Source organism: Bos indicus x Bos taurus, chromosome 6 (genome assembly GCF_003369695.1).
Source record: "Bos indicus x Bos taurus breed Angus x Brahman F1 hybrid chromosome 6, Bos_hybrid_MaternalHap_v2.0, whole genome shotgun sequence".
Lineage (NCBI taxonomy): Eukaryota > Metazoa > Chordata > Mammalia > Artiodactyla > Bovidae > Bos > Bos indicus x Bos taurus.
In genome coordinates, this window is record NC_040081.1 from 107,192,505 (window position 1) to 107,206,638 (window position 14,134).

Here is a 14,134-nt window from a genome sequence, read left to right on the forward strand (position 1 = left end):
TTCCTAACACCATGCACAAAAATAAACTCAAAATGGATTAATGACCCAAATGTAAGACCAGAAACTATAAAACTCTTAGAGGAAAATATAGGCAGAACACTCTTTGACATAAATCATAGCAAGATCTTCTATGACCCACCTTTCACAGTAATGGAAATAAAAGCAAAAATAAACATAAAAGTGAAAGTGAAGTCGCTCAGTGTGTCCAACTCTTTGTGGCCCCATGGACTGTAACCCACCAGGCTCTTCCATCCATGGGATTTTACAGGAATGGGTTGCCGTTTTCTTCTACAGGGGATCTTCCTGACCCAGGGATTGAACCCAGGTCCCCCACATTGTAGGTAGAGGTTTTACCATCTGAGCCACCAGGGAAGCAAGTGGGACCTAATTAAAAGCTATTGCACAGCAAAAGAAACTAAACATATTTCTTTAATTGAGGAAAAATTATCTGGATATTGATAAGGCCATTGGATACAGGATCTGAATTACCACTGGTAAAATAGAAATGAAGACAGCCTCGTTACTTCTTTTAGAGTGTGGATGTACAGACTTTTGACCCAAATATGTGCCATCTCAGTTTCTGAAATGATTGGGTCATTTCCTCAGCCTCATAGCACAATCCACATGGATATATTTAGCAGCTGGCAAAACCATCATCGTGTTCCTTCATCTGTGGATGAAGAGCTATTATGCTATAAAAGTCCAAATAGAAGCTTGTGAAACTGTCTGCATCCCTCATTTACAGAAAGTCAAAAGTGCTGGTGCATCCTAGATGAAGTTGCACGGATAATGCCATCTTCAAAAACTTAAATGATGTAGCAGTGGTGGGCTTCATTATATCCTGCTTAATTCACTGATATAGGATGTATGAGTTTAAAAAAAAAAAGATGGATTTTGACAGATGATGGCAAGCTTTCATAAATATAACAAAATGGTAGTGACAGTTTCTGTGTTTGGAGATATACCTTTTCTAAAAGAAATCACCATTCTATATATGATCTTAGAAACTATAGAACTAGTTACTGATTTGGGAAAACTATTTGTTTCAATACCTATCAGGAAGTCAAATCAGCTGTTGATAGCAGTCACTTGGAAAGGCAGCAGTACACCTTTACAGCCTTGCCTCAGGGTTATGTTAATCTCTTGCTCTGTAGGTCAATGGGACCTTGATCCTCTATACACATTGCCTTGCATGAAACTATTCTCTATACAGAGTTCAGCAAACTTTTACTGTAGAAAGTCAAATAGGAAATTTTTGAAGCTTTGCAGACCATGTTTCCCTGGTGGTTCAGACAGTATAGAATCCACCTGCAACTCATGAGACCTGGGTTTGATCCCTGGGTTGGGAAGATTCCCTGGAGGAGGGTGTGGCAACCCACTCCAGTATTCTTGTCTGGAGAATCCCATGGACAGAGGAGCCTGGCAGGGGCAGTCCATTGGGTTGCAAAGAGTCGGACACGACTGAGTGACTAAGCACACACACAGACCATGTGATCTTTGTCACAACTCCTAAAATCTTCCATTGAGCAGTCATAGACATTATGTAAATAAATGAGAATGATGGTGTCCTGATAAAACTTTATAAATGAAAGCAGATGACAGGCTGCGTTCGGCTTGGAAGTTGTAGTTTTTATACCTCTGTACTACACCGACTGCATCATATTAATTTGACCTGGAGATTGTGAAATGTCAAGCGCTCTGGAAATACTGGAAAGATACCTATGTATCAAGGGACTGTTAACCCCTAAAAAGTTTTGGTTAACTGACATATCTGTGAAGTTTTTAGAGGTTTGAGAACTTGGGTAAAACTGAGGCATTTCTTATAAACTAAATTTCAGGGTATTTGCCCTGTACTTTCTAGCACTAAGAAACTGGGACCGTGCTTGGATGGTCATTTTGAGTTTTAAAGATATTAATACCATGCACCATTTTAGTAATATAACTCAGAATCAGTTCTTAGACATTCATTAAGATGTCAGCTTTGAGTGTGATTCGAACAATAGAGCCTTCTCTAGTAAGTTCAGGAAGTGCTTCAGTTTGGATGCAGTCAAGAAACTGAAGGTATTTATGTGTTATCCATGGTAATCCACAATACTGACACTCTGTCAAACTTCTGAAGACAGGCAGTGTTTTTTGTACCAGAGCACTATTTGGTTTTGCATGGCAAATACAACAAGCCACTGTATCTTAATAGAAAGTCTATAATAGACCAAGAGACATCTAGTGAGTATGCAGTGTGTACGCTCATATGTGAGTTCACATAAAATATCCTTTATTCTCTACAGTGAGTCCCTTATGAGCTAATTATTTTCAGGAGAGTACAGCATTAATCCATCATATTATGGAAGTGGTACTGTGTGAGCTGGGCATGAGTATGGCAGGAGAGTACAAATAATTTGTACAAATGGGTGTACTATATATTTATATCACTGACTCTCATGGCCAATCCTCTCCTCAGCTCATCATGTGACCCTATTGAGGGTTCCCAGGTACCGGCTGCCTAGAAGAATATCCTGAAACTGGTTCATTAATGGGTCTACTCCATATGTTGGTATGAACAGAAAATATACAATTTTTGAAGTACAATCCCAATTATGTGTGTATATATATGAAATACAGTGGTGATGGCCATTCCTCCCCAGTGGGCAGATCCATGGCAGTACATCTGTTCTTCAGCTTGGTGGGGAAGTGATTACAGATAAGAATACACACAGAGATACTTGACCAATGGTAAATGACTTAGCCTGAAAAAGACTGGAAATTGAGGATAACAAAATAAGAAAATTGTCAGGAAGACACTAGGGGATAGACCTGTGAGCCCAAAAGGTGTAAATCTTTTATCTCAAGCGACATCCACTAGAAAGAGTGTTCATCTCAGCAGAAATGCTAACCAACCAGATAAACAGGATGAGCTCATACAGTTAGAGTGTAGCCACCTGCCCTTATTGCTCATCCCAGAGAGCAATCTACCCAGAGAGTGAGCATCCATGATGGTAGGAATGGTGGTCATTCACGGCCATGGGGTTGCAAAGACATGGACACAGCTGAGCTACTAATATACATGGCTGCAACATTACAGGCTTCCTTGACCAAGGCTATAACGATTATCCTGCTAATGTTAAATCTATCATTAGTAAAGTTAGAAATCAAGCCCTTGCTATGCTAATATATAATTATAAGACAAATTAGCCACTTAGAGACAAATTACATAAGAACTCTATCACTTGAATAGGGCTGGCAACTTGTCCTTACAAGAATTGGTGTATTTTCTGGATATGGGTTGGTCATCCCTGAGCATATTATTGAGATATTATATTCATTTCTTTTTCATCAAATGTTTCTGTGTATTACTGATTTGGTTACACCATATTAAGAAAAACTGGGTGTTTTTTTTTTTCCCCATGGACTTTATCTGGCCACTGGAATAGACTTGGTTTCAACAAGAATAGACTGAAAGTACCAATGAATTAAGTATGTAGAAGCAACATTCAACTAATTATTAACAGAAGTTGGGTGTTTAACAACATCAGTTCCCTTGTTTCTTGGGTAGGAGAATCTTGAGGTGTGTCCTTTGCAGTTTTCCAGAGGTCTCTAGCAAGACTGAGATCCTGTGACACACGATGGTAACCAGTTAATTAGCAGAATTTTATTGACTTTCTTCCCTTTCTTATCTTACTTTCCCACCCCCCTCCTTCCATGATTTCTGGCATCACATCACAAATAAACCACTTGCATTCAACTCCTTGTCTCAGTATTTTTCTTCTCAAGAATTCCTAACTTAATACATTTGTATTTAGAAAATTGTCCATAAAGCCAAACTAGTTAAATGCATTTGTAGAATTTTTTTTCAAAACATCTTTATTTATTCATTGGACAAATATTTTGGGGGTGTATTTTATGCATGTCTTATATCTCTGATCTTAAGAAAAGCACAGACTAATGACTTGAGAGACAAATAAAGCAAAATTAGAATGCTACATGACAAGTCCTTAAACAGAGAATTACAGGAGCCACAACAACAGTGAGGCAGAGAGAGAGCTTACTTCAGAATTAGTTCAGAGATCAGGGTATCCTAGTTGATGCTGTTGTAGAGTGAAACTTCTCAATAAATAAGGAGGTTGGGAAGGCTAATTTAGCTTTTAGGACTTAATGGGACACAAATTATGGAAGAACATTTTGGGCCAAAGGAGTAGCATATGAAAAAGTGCATAAAGGTGTCCAGAGGAGAAAAGAAACTATACTCCTGTTCTTTTCATTTACTTATTTCTTTAGAGACAAGGAGGGTCATTGAAGGATTTATTATTTTAATACCTTATTTTTGTGCCTTTGAATCATGCTCGGTCAACATTTATACAAGAAAAAGTAGAGTTTCCAAACTGACTTAGTGAATATATTTTGAGACTGCTAGAGTTGGTTTTTTTTTTTTAGTAATAAATATTTTATATGGTGAATATGAGACCAGGAAGATAAATGCTCCTAATGGTAAATACATATCTGCAACTCCTATCTCTCAATGGTATCATTTGATTCTAGGACCTAAAGAACAACATACTTTTGATCACTTCTGTTAAAACCAGCGTTATCACATGCATTGTGTAAAACAGGTGTGTGTGTGTGTGTGTGTGTGTGTGTGTGTGTTAGTGATGGTGATGGTGTTAGTGGAGGGTGTTCCCTGACTAGACTAGAAATACAAAGTCTCCTCAATTCTTCCACCTCCCCAGGAAATGTTGGGACAGATTATTCCTCACTTCTTGCCACTCATCACTCACTATTCTCTGAAGCCTGGAAGATGGTACTGGCGTGTGTGAAAGCTACATATTTGTTGGCTATTGGTATTTGTTGAATACTGATGAAAGTTGGTAATGCATGTTATGCCCTTTGTCTTTCTTTTTTCGAATACAATCCAAATGTACATCAACTGGTGAACAAATAAACAAATGTGTTTGTTTGTTTTTTCCACACAATGGAATACTACTCAGCAATAAAAAGAAATATTGACATATGCTACAGTGTGGATAAATCTTGAAAATATTATCATATATGGAAGAAGCCACACACAAAAGACCACATACTGTACTTGCTTTGGCAGCACATATACTAAAAATTGAAACAATACAGAGAAAACTAACATGGCCCCCACAAAAGGAAAGCATGCAAATTCATAAACCACTCCATATTTTTTCATGACAATTGCAAAAATAATGTAATATGTCAATGCATCAAAATGACACATTTTACATCTTAAATTTAGTGTTACACATCAAGTGTATTTAATTTTAAAAAGACCACTTACTGTATTATTCCATTTTATGAAATGTCAAGAATAGGCAAATCTTCAGAGATAGAAAGTGATTCAGCTAGGACTGTGGGTATACGTGAAAGGTGGGTTTGAGAGGTAAAGGCTAATAAGCATTGAATTTCTTCTGAGAGTGATGAAAACATTTTAAAATTAGAGCACATTGTGCCTTTTGTCTTTCTTTAAAGGAATCTATCCACAAGCTGAACACATTTCCCAATCTCCTGCTGTGATGTATAAGGTTCCTACTGTCCTCTTGAATGTCCATCTGTAACAGGGCTCAGTTCCTAGAAGAGGAATTGAGAATCCTTATTCTGACTTCAGAGACAATACTTTGCCAAAAAAGATCCATCTAGTCAAGGCTACGGTTTTTCCAGTGGTCGTGTATGGATGTGAGAGTTGGACTGTGAAGAAAACTGAGCACCGAAGAATTGATGCTTTGAACTGTGGTGTTGGAGAAGACTCTAGAGAGTCCCTTGGACTGCAAGGAGATCCAACCAGTCCATCCTAAAGATCAGTCCTAGGTGTTCTTTGGAAGAACTGATGCTGAAGCTGAAACTCCAGTACTTTGGCCACCTCATGCGAAGAGTTGACCCATTGGAAAAGACACTGATGCTAGGAGGGATTGGGGGCAGGAGGAGAAGGGGACGACAGAGGATGAGATGGCTGGATAGCATCACCAAGTTGATGGACATGAGTTTGAGTGAACTCCAGAAGTTGGTGATTGACAGGGAGGCCTGGTGTGCTGTGATTCATGGGGTCACAAGGAGTCGGACACGACTGAGCAACTGAAATGAACTGAACTGAACTGTACTGAACTGATTCTGACTTCAAGGTCAGGCTTCTAACAGTTATATATAAGAAATAAAGTGGATTATGTGTTTTAATGTTTACCCAGTTCCTATATGTTGGTGGGTCTATAATCTGGTGGGCAGGAAGGCAAAATTATTAGGTTCCTCCAAATTTCAGCAGGTTTTCTTTCTTCTGATGGTTACAAGAACACTTTGTTTTCCTTAGCACAAGGCATATTATATCTGGAGCTGAAACCAATCAGCTGGAGCTGAAAGTTATTGTGGGTAGCATGCAGTGAATGGCTCAATTCATAGGAAACTCAGGTCTAGATATTTTAAGTGATTTTCTAAGGTCATATATATACTTGGAGGAAGAACTATGGCAAGAATTGAAGTCTACTGATACTTCAGGCTATTTTTCATATACTCTGACTTCTCAAAAAATATGTACTTAATAAATAAATGTAACACTAAAAATATAGTAACATTCCCTGGTTTGTCAGATGGTAAAGAGTCTGCTTTCAATACAGGAGATCTGGGTTCGATTCCTGTGTCAGGAAGATCCCTTTGAGAAGGAAATGGCAACTCACTCCAATATTATTGCCTGGAAAATCCCATGGACAGAGGAAGCTGGCAGGCCTCTGTCCACAAGGACGCAAAGAGTCGGACATGACTGAGTGACTAAGCATATACATTAGCTTACATTACAGGATACTAATGCATCTGAATGCATTAGACCTTAAGAGAATGATTTTAGTACTAATTTCACTTCCAAAACACTTTCTGGAGTTCAATGTAAGCAGTATTATACTTCATAACTGTCTCATGATAATAAAGGGAATTAAAGTGGACGCAATGGAGTATTACTCAGCCATTAAAAAGAATACATGTGAATCAGTTCTAATGAAGTGGATGAAACTGGAGCCTATTATACAGAGTGAAGTAAGCCAGAAAGAAAGACACCAATACAGTATACTAATGCATATATATGGAATTTAGAAAGACGGTAACGATAACCCTGTATGTGAGACGGCAAAAGAGACACAGATGTATGGAATAGTCTTTTGGGCTCTGTGGGAGAGGGCGAGGGGGGGATGATTTGGGAGAATGGCATGGAAACATGTATAATATCATATATGAAATGAATTGCCAGTCCAGGTTCGATGCATGATACTGGATGCTTGGGGCTGGTGCACTGAGATGACCCAGAGGGATGGTACAGGGAGGGAGGAGGGATGGGGGTTCAGGATGGGGAACATGTGTATACCTGTGGCAGATCCATGTTGATGTATGGCAAAACCAATACAATATTGTAAAGTAATTAACCTCTAATTAACATAAATAAATTTATATTAAAAAAAATAAATAAAGTGGACTTACAAAAAAGGAGCAAAAAAAGTGGACTATTTCATCAAATGATTCATATTTATTTGGGGAAACCAGCCTGCAAACAAACCAGCACATTACCCAAAGATACAGCACTGGTTACAGAGGAGTTACAGGGGTAGATCAGGCAATCAGAAGTGGATAGACAGGGGAATCTCTCTAGAGAAACTGAAAAGGCATTGCAGATACTTGAGCCTATCTGTAGAGGTGGATATAGATGGCTAAAGGCATGTTAGTAGACAGGATAGATAGAAGCCAGGGAGCAGGGGTGGGAAGGTCTTTGGGAACAGGGAAAAACCTGGGGAAGAAAATGAGTGGGTGGGTGTCTTTGAGCTCCCAGGTAAGGTGAGATGAAGAGATTTATTACTCAGTCAGCGGTGTACACATATGTGAAAAGGAATCATTTGGTGTACATCACTTTTTTAATTAATTTTTTATTGGCGCATAGTCGCTTCACAATTTTGTGCTAGCTTCTGCTGTACAGCAAAGTGAATCAGCTGTATGTAGACACATACCCTTCTCCTTTAGACTTCCTTCCCATTTAGGTCACCGCAGAGCTCTGATTAGAGTTCCCTGTGCTACGCAGTAGATTCTCATTAGTTGCCTATTTTATACATAGTGAATATACATCAATTCTAATCTCCCAGTTCATCCCACCTCCTTCCCCTCTGCCTTGGTGACAATTTGTTCTCTACATCTTGTGTCTTCTATTTCTGCTTTGCAAATAAGATCTCTTATATCATTTTTCTAGATTCCACATATATGCTTTAATATGTAGTATTTGATTTTTTTCTTTCTGACATACTTCAATCTGTATGACAGTTTCCAGATCCATCCACATCTCCACAAATGATCCAACTCCATTCCTTTTTAGGGCTGAGTAATATCCCATTGGATATATGTACCACACATTCTTTATCCATTCATCTGTTGATGGACGTTTAGGCTACTTTCATGTCCTGGCTATTGTAAATAGTGCTGCAATGAATATTAGGTTGCATGTATCTTTTTGAATTACAGTTTTCTCTGGGTGTATGCTGAGTAGTGGGGTTTCTGGTCTCATAATATTTACCCTGGGTTTAAAATGTATATTAGCTCTCCCATATCTTCTAAAGCTTGCCAGTGTTTAGGTTTACTCCATTTCCCATCAGTATACAATATTTGAATCAAAAGGCAGCTTCTCTTTATCCTATATAATTCTCCTCCTCCTTTCCATCACCTCCCTTTAACACTTCCATCATAGTTTTCTTACAAATGTTGCTTCTCTTCCCTTAATTTCCCACAAGACCCAACCAAGTTGACCTTTACTACACAGTTCAAACATAACCTCATAAATAAGCTTTATCTGTTTCTTCCTCCTATGAACTCTTCTAACATGTAGCTATAATGTGTGTGTACTTGTGTGGGTATTTTTAGATTTATTATTCCCACTAAATTTTTCATTTCTCAAAGGAAAGACCCAAGTAATTTAAATCTGTATTTGTCAGAGCAGCTAATGGGCAGACTGTCCAAGACTTGTGACTTCTGTATGAAGGTTTTACTTCCTCTTGACAATAGAGTTGAGGCTTTAAGTGCACCTCATTATGGAGAGGCACCATTTTGGATTCAATGCATGGGAGAAAAACATAACGTCTTTGCTTTTTTTCTAGAAACAGATGAAAGAGGGAGGGATGACAATTCAATCGTTCCTCATGATATTAACACAGTTGTATTATTAACAGTGATATCAACAACTAACATTAATATAGCCTCTTTCCATCTTAAGAGCTATGTGGTTGCAAACACTACCTCATATAGAGTTTCAAAATGACCTAGACGCATGAGAGTTATAATTTTTAAAGATAGAAACAGGCATCTCAAATGTGCCAAATGGTTTGTTTACAAAAGAATCATTCTTCATCAAGAACCTAAATCAAATCCTCTGACTCCAGTATGGTAAAACAAACTACCTTTCCCCCCGCAAACTACCTCCCCCCAAAGGATAAATAAAGCTATTTTACCAAAGCATTTCAGATTTTATTCCCATTTTCATGATACAAAAACATCCAGATAAACTCAAAATTGTATATTTTTCTATTTTTAAAAAGGAATCTTATTTAGAAGATTAAAAATCTTTATAACAACTTACTTTTTATGAGGATCTATTCTGTATCATTTACTAAGCATCACTCCTAGAAACTATCATTATTTTCATTTTATAGATGAAAAAGCTGAGTCACTTGTTCATTGCTTCAAAGCTGATAGGTGCCAGATCTGAAGCTACAATCAAGTGTTCTGAATCTAAGCCTAAACTAATTTCAAAATATCTCACCAAATGAAAGTAAGATAAAGAAAGCACAGAAAGAAAATAAAAGAGAAATAAGAAAGGTGTGTAGAAGGCACAAATGTGAGTGTGTAGAGACTCACTTTTTTTTTTTTTTTAATTTTATTTTTAAACGTTACATAATTGTATTAGTTTTGCCAAATATCAAAATGAATCCACCACAGGTATACATGTGTTCCCCATCCTGAACCCTCCTCCCTCCTCCCTCCCCATACCATCCCTCTGGGTCGTCCCAGTGCACTAGCCCCAAGCATCCAGTATCGTGCATCGAACCTAGACTGGCATCTCATTTCATACATGATATTTTACATGTTTCAATGCCATTCTCCCAAATCTTCCCACCCTCTCCCTCTCCCACAGAGTCCATAAGACTGTTCTATACATCAGCGTCTCTTTTGCTGTCTCCTACACAGGGTTATTGTTACCATCTTTCTAAATTTCATATATATGCATTATTATACTGTATTGGTGTTTTTTCCTTCTGGCTTACTTCACTCTATAATAGGCTCCAGTTTCATCCACCTCATTAGAACTGATTCAAATGTATTCTTTTTAATGGCTGAGTAATACTCCATTGTGTTTATGTACCACTGCTTTCTTATCCATTCATCTGCTGATGGGCATCTAGGTTGCTTCCATGTCCTGGCTATTATAAACAGTGCTGCGATTAACACTGGGGTACACGTGTCTCTTTCCCTTCTGGTTTCCTCAGTGTGTATGCTCAGCAGTGGGATTGCTGGATCATAAGGCAGTTCTATTTCCAGTTTTTTAAGGAATCTCCACACTGTTCTCCACAGTGGCTGTACTAGTTTGCATTCCCACCAACAGTGTAAGAGGGTTCCCTTTTCTCCACACCCTCTCCAGCATTTATTATTTGTAGACTTTTGGATCGCAGCCATTCTGACTGGTGTGAAATGGTACCTCATAGTGGTTTTGATTTGCATTTCTCTGATAATGAGTGATCTTGAGCATCTTTTCATGTGTTTGTTAGCCCTCTGTATGTCTTCTTTGGAGAAATGTCTATTTAGTTCTTTGGCCCATTTTTTGATTGGGTCTTTTATTTTTCTGGAGTTGAGCTGTAGGAGTTGCTTGTAAATTTTTGAGATTAGTTGTTTGTCAGTTGCTTCATTTGCTATTATTTTCTCCCATTCTGAAGGCTGTCTTTTCACCTTGCTAATAGTTTCCTTTGATGTGCAGAAGCTTTTAAGTTTAATTAGGTCCCATTTGTTTATTTTTGCTTTTATTTCCAATATTCTTGGAGGTGGGTCATAGAGGATCCTGCTGTGATGTATGTCGGAGAGTGTTTTGCCTATGTTCTCCTCTAGGAGTTTTATAGTTTCTGGTCTTATGTTGAGATCTTTAATCCATTTTGAGTTTATTTTTGTGTATGGTGTTAGAAAGTGTTCTAGTTTCATTCTTTTACAAGTGGTTGACCAGATTTCCCAGCACCACTTGTTAAAGAGATTGTCTTTAATCCCTTGTATATTCTTGCCTCCTTTGTCAAAGATAAGGTGTCCATATGTGCGTGGATTTATCTCTGGGCTTTCTATTTTGTTCCATTGATCTATATTTCTGTCTTTGTGCCAGTACCATACTGTCTTGATAACTGTGGCTTTGTAGTAGAGCCTGAATGTAGAACAGCACTCAGTAGACAGAACATCTATGACTTCCCTAGTAGGAGCAAAAATGATTTTCAGGAAATGCCAACTGAAATATTGATGCCAAAGCTAAGCTTATGGAAATTCCTGCCTGAGTAGATCCTTGTATTATTTTTATTTGATTCTTCTTCTTGGGACATGTAGGGTTATTTCCAAATTCATTACCTTTCAGTAACAAACTATATTCTTATAGAAATACTCTAGTAAATGTCTTTCAGGATCATGTAATTCCTTTAGGGGTTGTATGGGGAAACCCTCTGCCTACTTGATTTACAAAACGCAGATGGTTAGTAATACTTGAGTTGTTATTGATGCCTCCTGACATCTTTCTCAGCACCCTTAAAGAGAGTGGCATAATTCTTTAAGACATAATATTACACTTAGGAATTGCTTTAAAAGATCATCAATCTTTTGTGCATGACTCTGAACACTCAGCTAGTGTTAAATAAACCATGACTAGAAATGAAATTCAAAATACTTGGAGTGATTTCTGCAAAATGCTCTCCATTTGCCAATTATGTCCTACCATATTTCATCTTATCAGTTATTCATTATTCTTGACTAAAAATACAGTTATGACAAACAGTATATCTCAGAGGAAGTTTCATGATTTTCCAAAGAAATACGATCAATATGTCCCAGCCAAGCCATCCTTTATACTTTGCACTTGGTGGAAATAACATTGTGAGTGATGATGATGGTGACTTTATTTGCAGGTGTTGATGAATTTGGCTATTAGGAATATAAATATAACTGAAAGGAATATCAAAACAAAATGGCATAGTTATCAAAAAGATGTCTGCTAAACATGGATTGGACTTTCGCCAGGAGGAATGGCAATCAGTGAAGGATTCTTTCCTTTTTATATAATTTGTAATAAAGAAAATACATTCAAAATTCAATCAGCAAGAAGAGGCACTAGACTCCCCACCCTCTACCTTCCAGAAACAGATTGAAAAGTACCCGAAGGTTTGAACTTTAAATCATCTACTTGTTTTATGAAAATAACTATGATACATGGTCAAGGAAATGAAATCGTTATGTATTCTGATCTGAGGTCTTCTAGGATGTTCTGTTCTTGTACATAACTTCTCTGACCCTCAGTTTCTTGGGTATTCAAATCAGTGCTTCAAGTATCAAATAAGGTACAAACATAAAAATATTTTTAAATATAAAGAGCTCTTCAAATATAAGGAATCACTCTTTATATTCCCTGGAGAAAAAGAATTTTCCTAGTGCTAAAATAAGGTTAAAATTAAAACCATGTATTATTCATGTATATAAGCTATAAAACTATATTAACAGAAATGCACCAATATAGTTTACAAAGTAAAAAAAGTCATTTAAATTAATAGATTTATGAAATTAATTAGCAGCAATTATATATCATCATATATCACTACTATAAGCAATATGCTGTAACTAACAACTGCAGTTTGAGGTATTCAACACTTTCATAAAATTATCCTCACATCTTCCATCCTGCTGTGTCTCTGTGATGCTTCCAGCAGCTTTTCTGGCATTCAAACTTACAAGCCATTTTAAGTTGAAGATTCTCTAGCTTTCCCAGGTATGGCCACCTCAGTCTTAAAGTGATCCCAGTACCTTTTTCTACAGAGAAGATCAAGAACACTTTGATTAGAATCTAAGCCTTCAAAGCTTACAGAAGAGCATGTGTTCTGAGGATGATGGTTGGGGAAGATGCCTGAAATAAAAATCTGATGAAAGGGAGAATACAGTCATAGGTCATAGTGTGTAAATATGTGTACCATTGTTTTGACATGAAAATATCCAGACAGCCACACTCTAGAGGTTCTCTTCTACCAACACTGCCAACAAAACCTTCAGGCCATATAGCTTTATCCTAACCATCATCACAACTTGTATCAGCCATGATAATATGGGTGGATAATGTATTTGTATGTCACTAATGTGCTAAGTCACTTCAGTCATGTCCAACTCTTTGCAACCCTATTGACTATAGCCCACCAGGTTCCTCTGTCCATGGGATTCTCCCACATTAAATCTTATTTTCTGTTTCAATTACTCAACTTTGAAGCAAAATTAAATTTGCAAGTGATTTCAAAGTATATATGAGCATTATTTTAATGCTGTCATGTGTCTCATCAAATATATTCTTCATTCTGAAAAAAAAAAAAAAGTGAAAGTTAGTCACCCAGTCATGCCCAAGTCTTTGCCATCGCATGGACTACATCCCACCAGGCTACTCTGTCCATGGAATTCTCCAGGCAAGAGTACTGGAGTGGGTTGCCATTTCCTTCTCCAGGGGATCTTCCCGACCCAGGGATCAAACCCATGTCTCTTACGTCTCCTGCATTGGCAGGAGGGTTTCTTTACCAACTGAGACACCAAGGAAGCCTTCTTTCTAATATTTCTCATTTGGAATTTTATTTATTATTTAATTTTATAAATAGCACAGTGATAAATAAAGCTTGGGCATGGATATTTTGTTAGGTATAGTAAAATTTTCTTAACATAGATTTTTCTAAATGATGATAGCAATAACTAAAGCAGCCTATTCTAAATCGGTACTGAGCACTTCATATGCATTATTTGACTGATACATGTCACAATTTTGTGAGATTATGTTAATATTTGATCATTTTAAATCAAACAATAGTTGATTTGCAATGTTATATTAATTTCAGGAGTATAGCAA

The 14,134-nt window shown here is 37.3% G+C and overlaps 1 non-coding gene across 1 annotated transcript; it reads left to right on the forward strand.

The window, feature by feature from the left end:
• The first annotated feature begins 5,073 nt into the window (after positions 1 to 5,073).
• LOC113894868 lies at positions 5,074 to 5,181 on the forward strand. Its single transcript, XR_003511705.1, has one exon. It is a non-coding gene; the product is annotated as a U6 spliceosomal RNA (small nuclear RNA).
• Positions 5,182 to 14,134: the final 8,953 nt, after the last annotated feature.